This window comes from Pezoporus occidentalis, unplaced genomic scaffold (assembly GCF_034315485.1).
Source record: "Pezoporus occidentalis ecotype Australia unplaced genomic scaffold, CSIRO_AGI_Poc_V1 ctg48, whole genome shotgun sequence".
NCBI lineage: Eukaryota > Metazoa > Chordata > Aves > Psittaciformes > Psittacidae > Pezoporus > Pezoporus occidentalis.
In genome coordinates this window covers 389,794-402,930 of record NW_026915813.1, presented here as the reverse complement: position 1 = coordinate 402,930, position 13,137 = coordinate 389,794, and the positions used below count along the sequence as shown (strand labels likewise).

The 13,137-nt window shown below is 40.5% G+C and overlaps 1 protein-coding gene across 1 annotated transcript in view; it reads right to left on the bottom strand.

Annotated features, from left to right (window-relative positions):
- JAKMIP1 (janus kinase and microtubule interacting protein 1) overlaps positions 1-12,796 on the bottom strand; it is a 139,302-nt gene extending 126,506 nt beyond the window's left edge. The window contains exon 1 of the mRNA XM_062636343.1: positions 12,630-12,796. The gene's annotated coding sequence lies outside the window, so the exon portion shown is untranslated. The remainder of the gene's footprint in view (positions 1-12,629) is intronic.
- Positions 12,797-13,137: the final 341 nt, after the last annotated feature.

Here is a 13,137-nt window from a genome sequence, read left to right as displayed (position 1 = left end):
CATCTCAAAAAATGTTTGTAATACAAAAAATTATATGTGTATACAAATACTGTGAATTTCATTGTCAGTAGTTCTTTTCTTTACACTGTGTCTATTGATACTCTATATACAGGAAAAGTACTAAAAATGCAGTTCAAAGAGATGCAGTTTCAGATCATCACATTTTCCCTGGGCACTAGGATGCCTTTCTCTGTTGTTATATCCAGTTCACAGATTGAAAGATTCAGAGAACAGCAACTATACCAGGAATAGAGACATGGCATTCCCAAAGCCAAATAAGGCCAATAGACCATAAACATGGTATCTTGGCTTCAAATGCTAATTATTTCCCTGCAAAGCTAAGGCTATAGTCCAGTGGAAAGTTCTTCCACTGATTTAGCTCTTCATAAAGGAAACAATGAGGCGCCTCAAAGGATAACAGTTTACATCTATTTTACTTAAATATTTTATATAAAAAAAAACAAAACCAACAAACCATGATGACAGGAAAAAAAAACAAATAATGGTCTCTTTTTAGCAAAAGAAGAGAAGAATACAAACCTATGGGAGGGAAGACAATAGCACATTTGATGACTGGCAACCCTAGCCCTTAGATTGTTTAACTATTGCATACAAATAGATCAGAGATTTTATTTTGTAATGGGAATGAGCCAGAATGTGAATCCCATTATCTCTTCCACCATGCCATGCACCTATCAATTAAGACGCTGTTTCTGCACCATGAGAATGCAATGTAAACACTACATTTAATGCAACCTGCCTTGTATCCAAGCTTTCTGTGAAGACTTTTGTTGCCAAGATTTTCATGCCTTACTGTACCATCTGAAACATAGAAAGCTGCCCTTTGTGAAAGTGTAAAAGCAACATGAAAAGGAAGCAGAAGATAATTATCTTGTTTCCCACCATATTCAGCAATTAATCTGTTACTTTCAATCTTTCAAATTTAAAACAGAAAAATAGCAGTTAGATATGACAGCGTTTGAACATATTTCAAAAGTTGCAATATTGTACATTGTCTCCAATCTATCAGCAATTTCAGCATTGGCTTGGTTGTTCACATAACACACATTCATTTTAAAGCAGCTCAGTCTGGGAGAAAGAGAGACAGGAATCCTGTGCCATACCTGGTCATTGGGATGAATTGTACAAGAGGCAGATGCTGAACCATCTCAGACACCCCATTCAGATGCTCCATTCACCTAGGGCTTTGTGTATATCATATCATATCATAGAATCATAGAATATTTAGGGTTGGAAAGGACCTTAAGAACATCTAGTTCCAACCCCCCTGCCATGGGCAGGGACAACTCTCAATAAACTACTGCACGATGAGGTGACAGATTCAGTAGGAAAGTCTAAAGATAATTGTTGATAAATGCTGCTTTGATAGATTCAAAGACTTGTTTTTAGCATTGATCCACAGCTAAAGAAAGCTAATCTGTATGTCCATGAAGCAAACAACACAAACAGTGGAAAAACCTGGCATTAAAAAGTGGAACTGAGCTTCAAACTGAGCTTCAAAGCTGAATAAATATTTGGAACATGTAAAATTTAGAAGGATGGTTACACTCACTCAGAAAAAGAAAAAAAAAAGGTGGCAAGGAATTTAGCAGCAAGCTAACTAAAAGCAAAATCAGAAATTAGGAACTAAGTAGCTCGCTATTAAATTTTCTATGAATTTAAAGTCATCTAACATGATACAATTTTCAAGTACAAAGCTGATGAATTTAGAAAGATAAATCCCATGTTTTGCAGCAGTAAAATTTATTGGTAATGTGTTTCTTTGGCATTTTATGGGCAGATTCGAACTGATATTAACATTTATTATTAAAATCGCATAATATGAAGACATTAATATTAATAACTGTGTATTACACTAATTCACATACAGGCGATCTGTGCAGACTGAAACGTATATTCCATCCTACAGAGACAGACAACCTCAATGGAAGAAAAGCATCAATAATGTAAAAAGGAAATGTAAAATGAAATAGGTATCAGAAAAATCTGAAATTCAAGTTACACAGAAGGTTTGCGTGCTTCATGAATAACAGAGGAAGAAAACTTCAATAACTGAGGAATCATGCTATGAAAGAAGAAGAGAAGAAGTATCAATGAAGTACAAAATAATATGCAGATTATTGTATGGAGGCATGAAACATCTGAATATAATTTGTACTTACCAAAAAGCACAATGAGTTTTAGCTGTGTTAGAATAAATACAAAGCTGAGCTTCAATTTACGTACAGATCAACATTATGAACATGGCATTTTCTCACTGTCTCAGTATCTCATGTAGAAGAATGACAAAAGAATTTATTCCTTTCTTGCCATGTGGGTAAGCAGAAGGATAACTAAATAAGAACCAGTTTTGAAAACTCTGCTTTCTGCATTATCAAGAACAAGGTGATAGCTTTGTCTCCTTGACATACTTCCACAGCAAGCATTCCAAACACAGAAGTAGCAGATCAAACTCCCCTGACATTAAAAGATTAAATAAATCTCTGCACAGAGACTTATTCCCCACACATAGACTCTGGAACAGAAGTAGAGTCAAATTCCAATCCAACTTGCAGACTGCAGATGTCTCTTACATCTACAATGAAGTTGGCATCAATCTTGAAATGTATTGCACAACTTCACTCCAAGCGTACCCAAGGCAAAATCATGTAAATATACAAGTCTGGCCACATGTTGCAGGTTAAGGCCCCCATGCATCACAATGTTATTAGAAATGTGGGGTTTTTTCCTTGCAATAAAAAAAAAGGTTTACATGTCTTTGATTACGAAGACCACAGCATTCTCCCATCTGCTCCAACTTTACAAAACCAGAGAAAGAAGTGCAAAATTTAATTGGACTGCTTAAATAATGAAGCTTTGATATTTAATTGATTTGCTTGAAACTACACACTGCTAGAAACAAACATTATTTTAACCTGACAGTCCCATTGAGACCAATATTTCTAATTCTAAGCTGTTTATTAGCACAAATACTACTAACAGCATGCAGAAAAGAAATCTTAGATCTAGAGCTGGCTTTGAAATTCTGCTTGTTATGGTTATAGGTTAAAGCTTCGTTTTCACATCTGCTTAAGTACTACCCAATCCAGTTTGAAGCCCAGATGACAGAACCAAGGGCTGACAGTCTTCAGTGCCCCTCTACAGCTCTATAAGCCAGTATTTCCTTTAAGTCATTTCCCACATTCCTCTTGAGCTCAGCAATATGGATTTAAAGAGCATTTAAGTCTTCAATACAAGGTTGGCATCATTTCTCCAACATCTTGCTCACCTAAGTAGAACAACCCTAGATACTGCAATACAGAATGATACTAACTAACCAGAGAATCACAGTAGATAATGCTCCAATATGATCTATAAGCTTCGGAACAGCACAGAAGTTGATTCTGGGGTATGCTTCTAAAAACTCTGAAGAGCTAAAGACTTTAGAATGGATGGGATGAAGTCTCTGTAAAGGAATGTCAAGCAAGAAAGCATCTGATCTTGCGTAACTGGCTCTATTTCAAATGGGACAGATGTGGCACTACAAGAGTCCTTGTTAGCAAGGAGAGAAGAGCAGGAACAAACCGGAGGGTCTGCAGTCAGAGAACTGTGGGTGGGTGTGCAGGACCATTTTCCCAAAGGAACCATATTGCTGTCAATGAGCCATAACATCTCAGCTAAGGTTAGCAAAAATATTTACCTGAAAAAAAGAGGGAAAAAGATCAGGAACTACTTGACAGTTTTCCACATAGGGGAAATTATTAATAGTCACTCATAGGGCAATGGTAACCACCTACATTATTGCCTTAGCCATCTCACTGGCAAGAATGAGGAAAACATTGCATGTATACACTATAAAAAATCCCATGCTTCAAATGTATAGCCATTTCTTGGCATCCAAAAATCTACTAGGGACTATGATGCAGAGAATAAATCCTGCACCCAAAGTGTCAGTCTGTCAAGATTCTACAGCAATTCTCAATACTGGCAATATCACAAAGCCAATAAGCATATTCTGCCAGGGTAGCACATGGAGGTTTCCCCCATGACCTACCAGCATCTCTGAGGTTTATAACTTTAAACTGCTTGTGCATCTTCAGTGCCTTCTACACATGAAGTACCTCTTCTGGAAAACTTGATCCACACCTGAGGTCTTCCACCGAATAGAACAGACACAAACGGAGAGCATATGCAGTTGTAAGCCACATTGGTGGATTAAAAATACTGCTCCCCACACACACAGAAACTTACTGACAGTAAACCAAGAAATAAATTCTAGGGGAGCTCAAATGAGAAGGGCTTAGCTCTTGCACTAGCCTTGAACTGACCACAAAACTAAGCACAACCAACAACATCCCAGCAGCGTAGGCATGGATCATATGAAGCTTTGTGACATGGATGTTCACAGGTAAGTTTAAGGCATCTCAGAATTACAATACAATTTATAAAATTTATTCAAAAAGTTCTAATTCACTAATGTATTGGGTTAGCTTTACACCAAACAGACGGACAGTCTGTGTACCTATTCAATCACTGAGCTTTGGACTGTGGCCCCAAAGTCATATTTCTCTACTAAAATCTTAAGAGCACATACAAGCACTTACAGTGCCAATTTTCAGGACAGTTTTCATCAGTCAGAATTACTTGGAGCACGGCCCATGCTGAAAGTTGGGAAGGAGGAGGGAAATGGGATTTTTAGAATTTACTTTAGATAAAAGAAGGATATATATGCATTCAAACCTCTAAAACTGTAGCACCTCTTCCTGTGCACAGAGGTAAGGCTGTTGGTCATAGTCACGATGAGTGCAACTACCACTGTCAACCTCTCTGCCTCAACTATTTTTTATCGACATCCAATGTAAATCTAGAGCACATGTGACAAAGGTGATGGATGCGTGGATGATGGGTTCAGGTTATACAGACTGGAGCTGAGGTCAGAACCAAACCAGTCAGTACCAAGAGGGTTCTTAATTTATTATTTAAAAACTTACAACCCTTGCAAGAGAGAACCCATGACAACAGTTACATCACCTGTAGGGTGAGATGTATCTCAAGCAATACAAGACAGGAAAAAGTGGTTTGTGTAATTCAAGAACTCTCAAAATAAGAGTTTCCTGTTGTACAGTTTCATTACTAAAGAATATCTCAAAGCCTTTAGGATTCCTTCCACATAAGGAAAAAAAATGTTACAGCAGAAAACAGAATGACGTTGCTTAAACTGAGCAGAATATCCATTCCTCCATCATGAAATTGCACACAGCAAAATAAGAACACGTAGCATTTTGCCATCAACAAAGCTGCCTACATGGACGCCTACTCTTTCTTATTTTTGCTATAGAGCATATTCTTTTAACTCACTCATCTCCTTTTGCATCTTTCTCACAATTATTGACTTACCTACTTTCCATACAGCTTCTTCGGACCTGTTTTTCACAAGAAAACTGACCATGGAAATAGTTATTCTCCTACAGTTCAAAATATATCATCCATTTGAATTTTTCCCTCTCCCAGCATAGTTATATACCTATATGTAAAAATAATTTCCTTGGGAAACAGAGTCTGAAATAACTAGAACAGGCTAGTTATGCCGCATAGATATAAGCTTCATGCTGTGATAGATTCATGCATATGGTCCCAGATCCCAGAAAGGAGCTGGCAATTACTGCATTCCAGTGCAGGACCATGGATTTTTTCCAGCTCCCTTACTCCACATGCCAGCTACAGCTGATCATGGCAGCTGAACCAGTAATGGATTTTTGCATCAGATGCACAAGAGCTAGATATACTAGATATGGAGGAGCAAACCTCCAGTACATATTGCTTTTTCTTCAGATGAGAATTATTGTTTTTGACAATCATGATATTTAAGGCTCTGCTTTACTGACAACTGGCAGGATTTTAGATTTACAGATCTAGAACTGTAAGAAATGCACAGTATTTATTACCTACAGTGGTATGGGGACATATCCCTCCAAAAGTTTTAGATATTCTTCTGCTTTGTGTGAGGAAACAGCAAACGGAAACCTATGTTGCTTTTGTGCTTTTTGAAGCATTAAGCTCTCTCAGTTCCTGGACAATATATACATTAAGCACACTAAGTACTCTGATTAAAGCTTAAATACTGTTTAAATCAGGTACATCTCCAATACATCCCCTCATAAAGCATAATCTGGCATCATTATGAAATTATGTGCTAGTATACAGGAATCTTCTATTTCATCCAGTTGGTCAGATAAACTGTCTCCACATACTTATCTCTGTGTTAATCCTTGAAGTGTTTTCTGGGTGCACATTTGTGAATGTGCACAAAAGTTCTCTGCATTTATTGATTTTCTCTTATAAACCACTGCTTTCTACCAAATAACCAGATCCCTGATAACTAGCCAAAGAGGTAGACTAAATCTACCTCATCTATATCTAAGCATGGCTGTGGTCATGATCCCCCACAGTGGTGCAGAAATAGCTATCTATCTTCTAGACTAGAAAAACACCTAGGAAAAGCTAAGGTGGAAAGATGGGAAAAAGAAGAAAACCCAAAATATTTCAGGCTTTCTTCGGCAATGGAAAACAGAAAAAATAAAATAACTAAATTGGAAACAAAATATATACACAGAATATTTGTTATTGATGTAAAGGCAGTGTTGGTACAATTAGCCTGAATGCAGGAAAGCTTTGGGGTTTACTGAAAGAGGTAGTAATAGCCCCAACTTCCTGGCTGGTAGAATTTAGAATCTAAAAAATCTTGTGAAATTGTAACATGAGGATAATCCCTTAAACACAAACAGAAGAAACAAACAAAAAGACAAATCAGAAAACATTAATGGAATAATAATGGAATATGATGTCAGGAATAAAAAAATATAGCCCCAAAATGTTCACTCTTTGAGGTAGCTCACTACAGGGAATACAAGTTAGTGCCACTCAACAGCAAAACTGGATTAAAAATACAGAAAGGCTCATCTAACCCTCTGAAGTATATGCATCTTGAGTTCTGGAGCATGACACATCTTTGAGACTTCAACCCTTCTTTTACAAACGCAGTTTGAAATTGGCCAACAAATGCACAAAATAGTCATAGCAGACTAAAAGACAGCAGGAGCATTTAAGCCTCCTTTCCATATGAAGCCAGGCTACAGCAAATGTAATTAAAGTTTTTAGTAAGTGTTTGCCATTTTACTAAAAGACTCGGAATTACCAGAACAGGCACTGTCGGGGCACAGCATCCCATCCCCCCTCCCCATCCTACATCGTAGTGGCCAAAGCCACATGCAAAAGCTAATAGGATGATTATCTTGTAGAAGGACTATGCTGCACAGAGAAGCTGAAGTCTGTCTTTGTGAGAATTAAGTCCTTATTGGTCAGCTGAATTATTTTCTTTTGCCATAGTGCAGCTAGGTTTTCACTGTGATCTTTCTTAAAATGGGTGAATATCAAAGAACATTGATAAGCTGGGATAAAATGCAATTGCAGATCATTCTTTTTGGTTTAAGAAATAGGGAGTTCAGGAAAGAATATGAGAGGAAATATGACTGAATTCTTCAAAAAATAAAGTTCTGCTACACTAAATTTGCAAGAGTATAATTATAACATAGTCTATACCTAACCAATTTAGCAAGAAATGATTAAGACATGATCTGTTCTACAAGAAATACCAAAATGTGACTCAAGGTAGTTCAGCACACGGTAAAAACATTGTGAAAGTGGTGTGTTCTTGGGGTTTCATCTCTCATTTCTAAGCAATTTAGAGAAGCAACACATCACAATTCACTGTCTCCATTCTGACAGGGACCACAGTGTATTTGCATTCACATAGTGAAGAAAGAACTACATGAAGGAGTTACTCCAAAGTCATAAAAATACTTGCAGCTTAGAGACTGAAACAGAACAGGAATCGCTGTCTCACAAAGTAAAACCTTCACCTCAGAAATGTGCCCAATTAGACTCAGAATAAATATGCATCACATTGACACAAGTATTTATAAACATGGAGAGCAAGCTTATTCAGAGAATTAGGCGTTCACAAGTAAAAAAAGCTTGTACCTTTGGATGGCAGCTCAAATGCAAGCTACTGAGAAGAAATGCAAACTATTGGACACTTTCTTAGCATAAATAGAAGCATTATGGTCCAGTAAATAAACAGTTACCATATGCTGGATACTGCCCTAGAGAGAAAACAATAAAAAAAAAGATGAAATCTTAGCCTTGTGATCACTGACATATTGGAAAGTCTTACCAAAATAGGTCTGCTTTAGATAGATGAGAAGTTCCTCATTCTAATCATTAAGAAGAGAAATCAGGTAATTTTGGAAGAACCCAAGGAAGATTGCTCTGCAGTAGCTCACTCTTATTCTCACAATACAAATCATAACAAAAATAATACTTCAGTTTCAATTGTACCAATGTGCCACTTGGCTCACCTCATTTTAAATAGATAATGTTAGGATTAAACTTGAGCGCGTTATACTCACAGGGGAAAAAATCACCTCCTCACCTGCATAATGAAGTCAAAGCAACCAGATATGCAGATGGTGCCCATAATGAAGGCTGACAATCACGCTGACTGTAGCTAAAGGGACACCGTTTCCTGAGGTTACACCCAGGAAGCCATGCATTTCATCTGCAGCACATGCTGAACACCAGCGCTAAAGCAAAAGTGAAACTGGCAAACACAGCCGGGTGACAGCAGTAACACTTCCGTACTGAATGGAAAGGTAACGGCTATCAGAAGAGCAACTAAAAATGCTCAATACTGATGTCTTCTCAAAGACAGCTGAAATGGAAGACAACTGTTATCCAAGAGGATGAAAGCTAAGTCAAAATGGCACTGAAAAGCATGAGAAATAGCTTTCTCAAATAGCTTCCACTTTCCTTACAGGTAGGGTGCTACAGAACAGGCAAAATACTGTTCAGGTGAACCAAAACCAAGATTTTTGAACTGTATTGGTCATTACATTAAGCACCTTATTCACCCCTAACAGCTGCAGGTGGGAGCTTCCCAAATACCTCTTTATTTGCATTTATGCATGTGTTTGAGAGACTGCATGGTAAAGAAAGAATGTGCCGGATTCAAAGGTAGCTGTGGAATCAAATATCAGGTCTACAAGGCTGGCATTATGTTGAACAAGCACATAGAATTTCCTCTTAAGCTGCCATTCTTATAAGATGATGGAATACTGCAAGTAAGGAAGTAACCAACTTGAAGTTTTAGTGATTTCAAAGAAAGGCCTATGAAAGCATACCATATGCTAAAAAAATTGTATGATTCATAATAATGTGAAAAAGATGGAAGATTCACTGAAAGAGAATGAGTTAAACATTAAACTACTACTGTGGTTCCATTTTGCCCCACTAAGAAAGAATCTGTGCCACTTTTATTGAACTCCTATAGATATTTTTCATTTTACTGAAGTTAGGGCTGATAAAGTTTTATATTTAAAATGATCTTAGGAAAAGTTAAACATAGGGTTATGAAATTTCCATACAAAGGAAAGCCGTCCCAAGATAGTAAAAAAGCACTTTCTTAGATTATGAACTTGAGATATCTTATTGTAATGTGAATAAACCATGGAACAATGACTATGAAATTGATTTTCCTGAATGATACAGAGTACATTGAAATAAGTACCATAAATCAGCAACTGTTCTATGAGTGGATTATTTAATGAAAAACAAAAGAGATGTAATGTGTTTGTGCGTATCAGTACACAAACCTGCAATTAAGGCTGCATATTGCCCCTTCAAAATGAAGCAGAATAGAGTTAATGAACATGGAGAAGAAAAAAAAAAAGGATTACAGACAAGAACACGAGGAGGGATTTAATACTTTCCTTGATGACAGAGCAACCTTAGATCAAAATTAATAAATAAATGGATAAATTGAGATTCAGTTATCAGTGCTACATGTCCATATATCCTTTTAGAAGGGAGACAGCATGCAACCAACCTTGCTTCTACACAAATCTCATATTCTTCGTTATTTTCTGTTCCCTGGCATCTATTTAAGCCAGCTCCAGCTGGCCTTACACTGTCCAGCAAGCTGGCCTTACACTGTCCAGAAATCTGGCCTAGGGCCATTTACTCCCTTAATACACTTGCTACTCCTACATCTTCTATTTTCTAGCATAATCTGATTTTCAACAGAAAAAACAAAAAAAAACAACTCAACCCTATACATTAAAATAACCACAAACATTTAAATGTTGACAAATCATATTTAAAAGCAGAAACTGACAGCAGAGCTGAGATAAACCATAACAAAGATGGTGCTGGGGACACTATGGAAACAAAAAGTGAGTTTGAATGAGATGGACCTCTAAGAGAAAAATCACGAGGAACCCGTATTCTATCACTGTGTCCTAAGGTGAACATTTAAAGAGCACATCTCCTCCATTCAAGCCTCATTTTTATCTCAGGTTCAACCCATGTCCTCTTTTGAGGATATTTCCAACTCTAGTGTTCCCATAACAACAATCTAAGACCCTAAAGGAACATACATTTAAGTGGAGAGTGAGCATTGCTCAGAGCATTTCCAAAAACAAAAAGAAAAAAGCCTTAATCTGCATGATGGAGTACTTACACATGTTGTGAGAAAACATACCAATGGCCTCTTACAGTACTATTATCTCAGCCCATAGCATGCTTAAGCCTCAGTGCCTCAGTGAAGGAGTCCTAGGGAGTGGCCTCCTTAAACTTGTAGAGCATCTTTCCAAACAGTGGTCTCTCCAGACATGAGGAGAATTACCTCTTCTGGAAGGTCCAAGATTCTTGGCCCTTCTGTTCAAAACTCCAACATACCTATTCACATTGTATTAACATCCTCACTACCTGTACCCATGCAAAACCAAAAGCCCCAAACCCCAAAAGATCCCATACTACCTCAGGTGCAAGAAACAAAGTTATCCCAACAGACCAAGAAATATATACAGAGAAGAGATTGAAAACAAATTTTCTAAGCCCTACTATCACAGCTCCTGTATTCGAAGAACTAATTTTAGCATTATTAATAGTAAGGCATGCAGATTTTCAATGCAGAACAAAAGCACCATCTCAGAAGATAATTAAGCGGAACTTAAGTCTTCATAAAAACCTTCCTGCCTAAATGCACCATGAATTATTGCGTCTTACAATCAGAAAACATCTATTTTCAGCAAGCTTTGGAAAACCAACACGCAGCGTATTCAACCCTAGCCGTATGAAACCTGAAACAAACTGGCATCTCATGGAGATGAAACACAGCAGACCCCAACCAGCATTACAGAGTCACATTCCTGCATAAATACATACGCACATCATGCTTACCCTCAGTGAGACCAACAATGTAAGAAAAGATATTACTGTGTACACCTGATGGGTCCTAAGCACAGGACAGGGATCTCAGGGAGCAAAAGGAATCTTGAAACAAAGTAGGAACTCATATTCTTCTCCCTTACAAAACTTGCTAGGATTTCTCTGTAATTAATCTATGAATTTTTAAAATAAATAATGAAACTAAATACCATCTGTCTGAATTTACATATTTTCTAGGATGGCTTGATTAGACAGCATACAGGGAAGTCATCAGCCAGGCTAGTAATATATGACTGATAATCTGTAAATACCTATCAAAAATGATTCTTGCTTGTTTGTCAAACCTGTGTCCACTCCATCCCCTCTCTAAACGCAGACCCCACAAACCCAGTGACGTGCAGGCCTTACAGCTGGTTTCATGGCTGAGGGAAAGAACTTTTCCCCAATCTCACCCATTCACTAGGACAAACGAAGCTTAATGGGCAAGCAATAAAGAAAAATTATCCTGTGCAGATACTCCTCTCATCCAACCCCCTGGAGTGATCCGCTCTGTAGTGTTGCCATAGAAAATGGAAAGGAAGCCTCCAATTAGGGAAGAGGTCACCCTTACGCATGGGTATTATGTAAATATCAGTCAGCAAGCACCCTGCAAAAAGAAAGGCCTCATCCTGACAGCCCTCCAAGGGCAGGCCTCAGGTTTGCTCTTAAGACAACCCTTGTCAGCAGGGCTCGGCTTGCAAGAGCCGCTCCAACCCCCCGCCACGGCCCCGGGCCGCCCGCCTGAGCCCAGGTAAAGCCCGGGGTAGCTGGGGGAGCAGAGCCCCGGCCGGGCCGGGACACGCCGCACCGTTATCCAGCCCTCCCGCAGGTACCGGCGGCTGCCGGCAGGGATGCGCGAACAGGGGCATCCCCTCGGGGCTCTGGGCGACCGGAGCTCTCCCCCTCCTCGGCCGCGCCCCGGCTGGCTGATGGCTGCGGGGGGGTTGCGGGAAATCAGGAGCAGGCGGGGAGCCCTGTTAGGAGCTGCCTCTCCCCGCCTGAGGACCGGCAGCGCCCAACCCAGCCAAGGACCGGGCGCCCTTCCCTGGGCTTCCTCGCCCGTCGGGTCACCGGCACGGAGGAACGCACGGAGCCGGGCACGGCCTCCCCCCACCCCGGGCTGCACTTTTTCCCCTTCGAGCACATCACACGATCAAAGTCCCCGAGTGCAGCAGCATCCCCTATCCATCCACCCATCCTCCCATCCATCCTCCCTCCCTCCCATCCATCCTCCCTCCCTCCCCCCCGCGTCCCCCGTGCAGTCTCCGCATCACCCTCTCGTGCCTCCCGCTGCCGGTACTCACCCACGCCGCGGCCGGGAACTGCGGCAGGGCCCCGCCAAGCCCCTGTCCCGCTGCTGCCCCGGGGGGACCCGCTGGCGCTATGCGGTCGGAGTGGCGAAGCAGGCGGCGAATCTCCGCCCGGCAGCCGCACCTCGCTGCCGGCGCCGGGCTCCCTCCCCAGCTGTCACCGGCGGCCCGCCCTCGGGAGGCGGCAGCCCCGCCCCGAGCGGCGGGGGGAGCCCCGATAACGCTGCCGCCGCGGGTCGGGGCTCTCTCGGCCTCTGCCGGTGCCCAGGGACCCGCTCCTGCTCCAGGAAACTTCCCCTCACTCTGAATGAAGCGAAGTCACCGCAGCCCGGTGGGCTCGGTGTGACAGCCCCGTGTCGGGCTTGCCATTCCCATAGATGGGGACTCCAGCCCATGGAGAATAGTGTGCTGAGACGGATTTACCTGTCTTGAGTTTCTATGTTACGCCCTGCGGTAGCACACAGTTAGACACGGGGTTGTCAGAGTAACTCAACTGCTAGCC